The following is a 10,418-nucleotide window of genomic DNA, read 5'->3' as shown; positions in this document are numbered from 1 at the left end:
TCTGGGATATGGGCCTGCCACACTTCCGCTGCGCCACTCTGCTATACAGCAAGACTTTATGGAGTCAACCTGTTAACCCTGGCTCAATCCACATTGTAATTGTACAAAAAAGTTATAATTCTATCTTGACTTGTGATGTGGGCACAATGGCCCTATTCAGAAAGTCAAATCTCCTAATCTTTATGCCTCCTTTCCTTAACCTTTGTGGAAAACCTCATCGGGTCAAGGAAAGAAGAAAGGGTGCTTCCTTGCAAACATAGGAAAAGTCAGCACTGTTTAAAATGAATTCGACCCCACTTTTCCTAACACGCGTCATTGCATGACGGCGAGTATTGCTGACCGCTAGCGTCTCTAGCATGAAACCAACATTTTCAAAGATGGACTACAACAATTGCTCTTTTCGATCCATGCATTATTCTCGTATTGATTTGAATCAGGTAGTTGCCAACAGTGAGAATAACTTAGTTTGGACTTGGCCAACGGGAATATTTTAGCCCACTTGAATCCCAATTCACATGTGGGTTAAAGGTTGCATGTGGTGGGTTAAAGGTTGCATCAAGGAACCTTTCCTAAGTATTTTTAGAATTATAACATCCTTTCCTCCAAGTTTTTCCAAGTTTTTCATCTCGTTAGGAAAGGAAATTTCATAGGCAAAAAACACAGAATCCGTAGAGGCCCAATGTGTGGTGAAATCCCAATACCTGCACGAGAATCTGGACTTCGATGTCAACACAGCTTATGTAGTGGAAGCATACCAGTTAAATATTTTGGGCCTAAACCATGAGTGATTTATAGGTTAGCGACATGATTTTAACATAAATTCCTTGACCTACAGGAAGCCAATGAAACGATTTAAGAATTGGTGTGATATGTTTGGTTTTGGTTATTTTTTGGTCTTTGTTAGAACTCCAGCAGCAGCATTCTGAACAAGCTGAAGCTTCCTTAGAGTTTGTTTTAGGAGACCTTTAAGGTATAATATGCAGATTTTGTAACTGATTTGATGTGACTGTTGTAAATCTGAATCTATGATAACCCCTAGATTTCTGGCTTTGATTGAGGTTTTCAGGGACAGAGAGTGAAGGTGTTGGGTTACTTTAAGCCTTTCCGTTTTAGCACCAAATACAATTATCTCTGTTTTGTCCTCATTTAGTTGAAGGAAATTTCATCCAGTCTTTCACTTGCTCAATGCACTGGCACAGCAGATCTATGGGCCGATAGTCATTTGGTGATAGCGATACATAGATTTGCGTGTCATCAGCATAGCAACGATGGTCAATATTGTTATTTTTGCATGATTTTCCCTAGTGGGAGCATGTAGATGTTGAATAAAGAGGGTACTAAGATTGAACCTTGTGGGACTCCACATGTCAAGTTGGTTGATTCTGATACAAAGACGCCAATGGAAACAAAGTAGTTCCTATTTTGTAGGTAGGACCTGAAGCAATTTAAGACTGTGCCTGAAAGCCCCACCCAGTTTTCTAACCTGTCCAAAAGTATTGTATGGTCTACAGTGTCGAATGCAGCACTGAGGTCTAGTAAAATTAGTATTGAGGTTTTGCCAGTCTGTGTTTAGACGGATGTCGTTTACAACTTTAATAAGGGCGGTCTCAGTGCTGTGCGGGGGTTGAAATCCTGATTGGAAGGTTTCATAGCAACCAGTTGATGCCAGGAAGTGATTTAGTTGCTGGAGGAGAACTTTCTCAATGATTTTACTAATGAAGGGTAGATTTGATATTGGTCTGTAGTTGTTAATAATAGAGGCATCTAGGCTCCGCTTTTTTAAAAGGGGTTTAATAACTGCAGTTTTCAAGGCTTTTGGGAAATAGTTTAGTTGTGTCACAGTTTCCACAAGAGTTTCAGAGTCTATAACATTAAAGCATGCCATCCTTGCCACGTTACTTTTGCCTGAACAGGGTGGTAGTCCAACATTTTTGTTTGAAGTGGAGATATTGATGGCACGTCTGATGCCTTCAATTTTATCAGTATAAAAAGCTGCAAAATCATTGCATTTCTGTGTGGAATGGAGATCAGGTGGAATTTCTGTTAGGGGGTTGGTCAGTCGGTCAACAGTTGCAAATAGGGTTTTTGCATTATTAGTATTGGTTTTAATGATATTGGAGAGAAATGTTTCTCTAGCACTTTTTAAGCCTAAATTGTAGGCATGGAGGCTCTCTTTATCGATATCATGGTGAATATGAAGTTTTGTTTTTTCACCAGATGCATTCAACCTTCCTGCATTCTTTTTTCTGTGCTGTTACAGAAGCAGCTTTTCTCCAGGTTGCCTTTTGCTTTCCAGAAATCGTTTTAACCTTATAAGGTGCAATGACATCTATGAATTTCAAAATTTTCAAATTAAAGTTTTCTACAAGATCATCAGCAGAACATGGGTTGAGAGGTGGTAGCAAGGAGATGGCCTTTTTAAAAAGTACATTAGAATCTTCATTGATATACCGTTTTTGACAGTATTTGATTTTGTCTGTATGTCGGGAATAAAAGATATGTTAAAGAAAATACAAAAGTGGTCAGACAAGGAAGGATCAGTCACAGAGAGATTAGAAACATTGAGGCCCTTTGTGATAACCAGGTCTAGAGTATGCCCCTTACAACGAGTAGCCTCTTTCACATGTTGAGACAGTTCAAATGTGTCCAAAATGGTAAAAAGTTTTTTTGCACACTTGTCATTCAAATCATCAGTATGAAAATTGAAGTCACCCGTTATAACTAGACAGTCAAAGTCTGTGGAGATGCTAGAAAATAATTCTGTGAAGTCATCGAAAAAATTTGTATGTGGGTGGCAGGTAAATAATTAATAGGAGAACTCTGGGGGAGCATTTCAATGCAGCACATAGGTATTCGAATGATGGAAAATCACCAAATAACATCTGTTTCCCCTGAAATACACTTTTAAATATAGAAGCAACCAGTGGCGTAACAAGGCAACGACGGGCCCGTATGCAGGATGTTCAAGGCGCCCCCCCCCGGGGGGCTTCGTTACGATTGTTGACGGGGGGGGGGGGGGGTATTTTTTTTTTTTTTTTGGGGGCCCTGATTGGCCCGGGCCCGTACGCGCCCGCATACCCTGCTTACCGATAGTTACGCCACTTGAAGCAACCCCTCCACCTCTTTTTCCAGATCTACATGCATCAAAAAAGTTATAGTTGGGAGGAGCTGTCTCTATCACAACGGTTGCACTGTTATTTTGTTCCAGCCATGTTTCAGTTAAAAACATAAAATCCAGTTTATTAGTGGTAATAAAATCATTAACTAAAAAAGATTTGTTATTAAGAGACCTAACATTAAGTAGACCCATCCTGATGGTGTTGTTGATAGGCTTTAGGATTGTTTTTGGTTTGGATGCAATAGGTATGCGATTTGTGAGGTTATCAGTGTGTCTAATGGCGCGTTTCCACTGCTTGGTGCGGTACGGTTCGGTTCGCAAAGATGCGTTACGGATTGCGTTTCCACCGCCAAAAGTGGGCGTGACCCAGACTGAGCCGTACTCGATATGTCCTCGCCTTCAGTACTCCTCCGTTGGGGTACTGAGACGCCTGAAAGGGTGCCGGAAAATTCGAGCTACACACCCCCTCCGTTGATTGGTCGACAGAATCGTTTCCGGGCGACGTGGGGATAAAAACAAACAGTAGCCTCAAGGTATTATTCTTTACAATGAACATGTCGCGTAAAACGCTTGCTTGGGCGAACAAGGAGGTGGAGACGTTCCTCTGCCTTCTTGGTGAGGAAGACGTTGTTTACGATGTTTACGTAGCTGCCGCGGCGATCGACATCCGGCCTTCCATAAAGGGTACTGTCGGCGGTGGAAACGCGACCTCGGAACTGAGCTGGGCTATACCGCCCCCTCCCTACCGGACTGAGGCGAACCGAACCGTACCGCACCCTGCAGTGGAAACGCGGCATTATTTTCCCTTTGTTTACTCTCTTAGTGGTTACAGCAGGAATGCAAAAGTTGCCATGTTTTGACGTAGGCAACCTTGGCTTCAGCAGATTATGCAAAACTTACTTTATACTGTGTACGGCTGAACACTTTTTTGTCTCAATACTACTCAGGACTACTATCAGTACAGGGGGGGTGCTGGGGCTCCCTCCGCTTGGGTGTTATCAGCCTGTGGCCATGACGTGGCGATGCTATCAATTACACAGATGCATGTTTGATGCCAAAATATTCCAGTTTCTTAAAGGCCCACTATGCAACTTCGGGCATTTCTTGGCTGTTTTCTTGATTTTGTCACGCACATTTCTCTACACAGCGCCCCCTACAGCTTCGTAGTAGATATTTCACAACACTGTCGTAACAACTCGTTGACGACCCTTCCCCATGCACTTCTACGCGAGCCATGTGCATTTGTTTTCAAAGAAGCCGGCGAATGCGTGGAGCCATGTCCGAAGTAGATGTTCATAAAGTGTAGGCAAGGTTATACATTTTTAAAATGGTGTATTTGTATTGCAATAAACATAAATCCATCCTTTTTTATAGTTGACGGGGAGAATTTATATCCTAGATTATAATTGTTATAGCTTAGGTTGAACAGAACAATCAGTGTAAGAGGTTTGGCCAACATAATAATCTAAATAAACAAGAACCTGGATTCGGGGATTCAGTCTGTATCTGGGGGACGAGACGGACGAACAGCAAAACACCCATGGAAACAAAGGTGTTTATATGGTTGCAACCAAGCAAGCTAGAAACATACAGGGCTCACAACAAAACGGTCGAGAAAACAATTTTTACAGGGCTCACAACAAAATGGTTGAGCAAACACATTTGTACAGAGACTATCAACATCAAGAATACCACGAAGACAAAGTTCACCCAAGGGTACTTTCAATTTCAAAAGCAACACGGCCGAGTCGGCGTCTGATTTGTCTTCTTTTTCTTTCAGTTCACGCTATTCCTGAAAAGCTTGCCCAAAGTTTACTCGTGTCTGGCCTCTCTGTCGGTCAGTCTCCCTTTTCTCTTCTTCTGTTCCTCCGACATTGGGTTTCTCTGTCTCTTTTTAGTCGGCTGATCTATGATGAATATAACAATCCCTTAGTTGTTTGTGTTTATATCGAGCCGGTTCCGTGTTTCGGGGTCTGTGCCGTAAAGCACCAACGCCCGGAGTTCAGAACTTTCAACGCGTGACGCTTAGCGACGATAGCCAATCAGCGTGGAGCTTGACCCGACGTCACTGACAGAGAGTAGTGACCCTTGCACAGAAGGATACGGCCGACATCTTTCTTTATTCTGGGTGGAAATAGTAACATAGTTACGCCATTAAATGCGTTTATGGAAACATTTTTAGCGAGAAATGTGCATTTTACTTTCATAATGTTCGTTCGGTAAATGTGAAGGATGTTTGGTTTGATAGTTATGACGAAGAGTGAACGCTCCGTTCACTTGCATGGACAGAGTCTCTGGTTGCTAAGCAACCTCAACGTCTTGGCGGACTATTTCTCTGCTGATCAACACTACGAATGCTGGAAACACACCAGACACACCATGTGAAGTTATTTAACCCGATTATCGTTATTTATTAGGTGGAGACCTCGGGGAAGACCCTGGACTAGGTGGATAGATTATATCTCAACACTGGCCTAGGAATGCCTCGGGATCCCCCCGTCAGAGCTGGTCAATGTGGCCCGGGAAAGGGAAGTCTGGAGCCCCCGGCTTGAGCTGCTCCCCCCGCGACCCGACCCCGGATAAACAGATGACGATGAGATGAGATCGTTATTTATATCCGGGATTATTTAATCTAACCCGATCTAAACTCTATCATGCACCCAAACACGTTGGCGTTTGGGTTTCCTACCTCGGACTCTAGCGCAGCCACATGCGCGTTGGGCGCGTTGAACCATTTTTGTGACACACAATGATCAAGCGTCAGGTTAGGCGCGTTAGCGTTATCCAACGCGAGTAACGCGGTTGGTGTGGCCGTACCATTAGTCGATTGATCCATGATGAATGCAACAATTGCCTCGCAACTGGCTGTTTATATCTAGCCGGTGCCATGTTTGGGTGTGTGTCTGTGCCGTAAAGCATTTTCGAAACTACAATCTGACTACATTTTCGAGGATACTTCCGTTGCGTCACATCCGGATTGTGTCGGTCCGAACAGAGCAAGTTGCATATGCGCTTTTTCACTGGAGAGGCGACATGGGTAAATGACACACCCACCAATCGACCAAGAAATGGATGCAGTACCATCAGCATAACTCTCAACCTGCATACTTAATGTAATTTTGGCTAAAAAAGTTGCATAGTGGGCCTTTAAATTCAGCTGGAAAATCGCAAAGGGAGGAGACAGTGGAGCTGGAGTTGTTGTTGTGGCTATGGGAGAGATGAGGCTGGAGGTCAACGTTGATGGGGGAGTGCAGAGGAGGGAGGTGGCCGTTCCTCACCAAGCCAGCATCAGCAATGGGGGAAGGCACGGTGTGAATGGCGTCGGGCAGGCTGCTGTTTCTCTTCAAGGTCTGTGGTCTGTCTACTATCTGTGTGTCAGATAGTGGCAGAGTAGATGTGTGGGGGAGGCTGTAGTCTCGCTTCTTCTCAACCTGTGCTCTGACTGTGGCCCTGTGCGTCAGGCCATGGCAGTGTAGATTTGTGGGAGAGCGAGAAGAGAAGATTGTCCCTTAACAGTTTTGAGCCTAACCTGTTTGGGTGTAGGCCATCTGCTCTGAAAATGTATTTGCGCCCCCTTCCTCTTTCATTGCAGACTATGGAAAGCCATGTATTCAGTGCAAGTAGATGACTGAATCTCTTTATTCCCCTGTCAACTGCTGGTATGGGTCCACTGATGAATGACTTAATGTGTATTTTGTCTAGTGTATTCAATAGATCAGTGTAATCCCTCTTCAGAAGTTCTGATTGTTCTCTTCTTTATCATGCAAAAAAATGCATGCATTTTAGGGTTTTCCAATATGATTGTGGCTAGTTTCTGGTTGATATCACTAACCATCACTTCTGGGAAGTAGCATGTTTTGATCTTATAATCAGAGTGTCTGGTTCATCTGCTTTCTGTGAGATTGGCCCTTTGTCGGCTTGAGGTGGCGGTGGCAGACGCATGCGCAGCTCGCCTCCTTGGCGACAGGTTCTTGTTCCATCTCTGTCCGCACCGTCCGTCCGGACACATTTCGGGGCTCAGGGGTGCACGGGTGGCCGACGCATGGGCAGCTCGCCTCCATGGCGACTGGTTCTTGTTCCGTCTCTGTCCGCACCGTCCGTCCGGACGCATCTCAGGGCTCAGGGGTTCATGGGTGGCAGGCGCGTTCGTGGACTCTTGAAGTGGCAGGAACCGGTTGTTCAGCGGCAAGTTAACTTCAGTGACGGGCTAATCCGGCTGATGCATGCAACTTTAGCTTTGGGAAGCTTAGCATTTGCCGTTGAGTGAACTTGTTGACTCACTTTGGTATGTTGGTTTGGCTTAGCGCCGACTCTGTGCCATTGAGACACAGCTGGAACTGTCTCTCTCTTGTCCAGCTTCGGGAAGGATACAGTGTAGCTTTGATCATCTTGTTGTATATTTGTCTGAGTTAGCTCAGCATACTCACCCATCGGCACTGTATCCTGGAGGAGTCCTTTGCATTTTTCTAATGTTGCTAGTCTCGTTTCAAATAAAGCCACAGTCTGTCACAGTTTGGTGCAGTCTGTGCATTTCCCAGTCTCCGTGCCTGAGGGATCCGAGTACAGAGGCATGTTGGCGATAGGAAAGTCCAAGGCTTTTGCTGCAGTCTGATCCGGGAGTAATAAAAAGTGCCAAAATGTATTGTTGAATCGAGCGATGGAGGACGACGGAAACAAACTATATATTGTTAAGTATTATGATCATAAAATAAAGTAGATCTGAACGATGAATTAAGTAGTTTTTTCCAATGCCTAGCGGAGCTTCGGGAAACATGACCTCTCTCTCTGCTGCCTCTTATCTCTCTAAAGGTGTGAAGGAGGCCTACAAAAGGAAGGTTAAGGGCCATCTGACCAACAGTGTTGGGCAAGTTACTTCAAAAGCGTAATGCATTATTTATTACTTGTTACTGTCATTTCAAAGTAATTAGTTACATTACAGTATTACTGTCTTTGAATTGCATTACACTACTTTTACATTCCTTTTGCATTACTTTCACCAAAATAACAGGAAATATGGATTTGGTGTTCTCAATAGATCTTCTTTTGTTCAATGCAGCTCATTACACAGCGGGAGGTGATGTGGTTGGCATAATGACTGAGCTAGGCTTAAGGCTAACAAATGTACAATATAATGGTCGCAGTTATGGTTAAGATACACAACCCTTTTTACATTTCTATCCCTTTATTTTCTTTCATACACAGAGAATTCATAGCATAATGAATAACATAGCTAGACCTACATAATGGCTATGGCCATAGCCATAGCCAGCTTAAACTTGGGCAGTGAGACGGAAGGCAGTCGCGCAGCTTTGGATTCAATTGTAGTGTAACAGACTGTTCTGTGTTTAGTTTGGAAAAGGAGGTGTGTCCCTCGTGAGTTGCCGTAGGGGGAAAGTTCGGGGAAGTGTTACGGCTGATGTGTTATGTGCTGTGGGTGTGTCTGAGATTAAAATGAAGCGGAGTTGGCTGCTGAACACACTATCTCGTCTCCGGTCCCGTTCATTGTTTTCTATAATACTACAGTATAGGCGAACCCAGAACGCTCGACTACAGTAGCATACCCATCTCGCAAATGTAGAGTCCGACTCTGCTGCTGCTGTCATCTTCTCCACTAGCAGTAAGACGAAGTAAACATTTGCGCGTTTTTTCTCTGCGAATCTCGCGGTGTTGGCGATTTTGTATAAAAACAACACACCAGTTAATTTCGGGTTAAAAATGCATTGTAACGCGCGTTACTGAGATTTGTACCGAGTAAAATATGACCTTTTTTTTTTTGTAATGCCTTACATTACCGCGTTACAGCAAAAAGTAATACATTACAGCAATCACATTACTTTTGTAACGCGTTACTGCTGACCAACAACAACCAAGTCAAGTGTGGCAGGGATTAAAACATATCACAAACTACAAAAGCAGCCCCTCAGTGACCATCAGTGCCGACGCCTCGCTGCCAGAGGAATTAAACCATTTCTTTGCCCGCTTTGAGGCAACAAGGCCCAACAGAGACATGCTGACCCCTCCGACCACAAGCCAACACACACTCACTATCCAGGAACATCAAGTGAGTCGTGTATTCAGGAGGTTATAATGGATTTCAGTAGACACAGAGCTGACCCCGCCCCTCTCCCCATTAATTGTGACTGTGGAGAGAGTCTCCACCTTCAAGTACTTGGGAACTCACATCTCTGAGGACATATCCTGGTCAGCTAACACATCAGCAGTGGTGAACAAGGCCCAACAATGACTCCACTTCCTGAGTGTACTCAAGAAAAAACAAACTGGAGGAGAAGCTGCTGGTGACCTTTTACCGCTCCACTATCGAGAGTGTGCAGGAATTCTCCATCACTGTGTGGTATACTGGCTGCACAGTGGCTGACAGAAAAAGGCTGCAGAGGGTGATAAGGTCAGCTGAAAAAAACATTGGCTCTCCTTTGCCCTCCTTGGATGAAATCGCCAGCTCTCGATGCATCTCAAGAACAAGAAAGATCATCCGTGACCACCTCCGTCCTGGCCACCACCTGCTCAGCCTACTGCCCTCTGGTAGGAGGTACAGGAGCCTGAAGAGCAGAACCAACAGACTGAACAACAGCTTCTTTCCTTGGACAATCAGGACACTTAACACTCATAAAACATGAAACATTAAACAGACACACATATACCTCACTTTCTATAAAGTGCAATATGCTTACGGCCGTTTATATTTATTTGTTCACATCCCCTGTCCTTGTCTTGTTCCAAATGTTTTTCTTGTTATTTCTGTCTTGTTCTTTTACTTTTTTTACTTAAATTTCTTGTTTGTTTTTTGTATGTGTAATGCACCTTCAGTTGGCACTCCCAATTTCGTTGTATAGGCGACTGTACAATGAAAATAAAGGCTATATTATCTAGTCTTATCTATCTTATCTTATCTTATGTTCCTCGGAGTCGCCGACTTTGAGGGAGCCCTGGCCATCCTACATGAAGTGTTCAGAGCCATTTTCCAAGCTGGCCTTTGCCTCCACCTGGGAATGTGCCACCTATTTCAAAGAGAGAGGGTGTTCCCGTCTCACTTTGAGAGCAGCGAGGCAACCGATTCGGCCAAGGATTCGGCCGGTGTCGAGCGTCAAATGCCATCTCTGTGGCTCCGAATGCTCTTTCAGCTTCCCCTGCTCCACCTGCTGATCTAGGGGAGCTGGCCAATAACACTATCAATCTTCAGCATCTATGGTGGGTACAAGAGGATGACGGTGTGCTCAACCAGGTGCAGGACTGGGTGTCAGCGGGCCAGCGACCAGAGTGGCTTACTGTTTCAGTGTTGGAC

Source organism: Gadus morhua, chromosome 6 (genome assembly GCF_902167405.1).
Source record: "Gadus morhua chromosome 6, gadMor3.0, whole genome shotgun sequence".
Classification (NCBI taxonomy): Eukaryota; Metazoa; Chordata; class Actinopteri; order Gadiformes; family Gadidae; genus Gadus; species Gadus morhua.
This window is presented reverse-complemented; position numbering follows the sequence as displayed.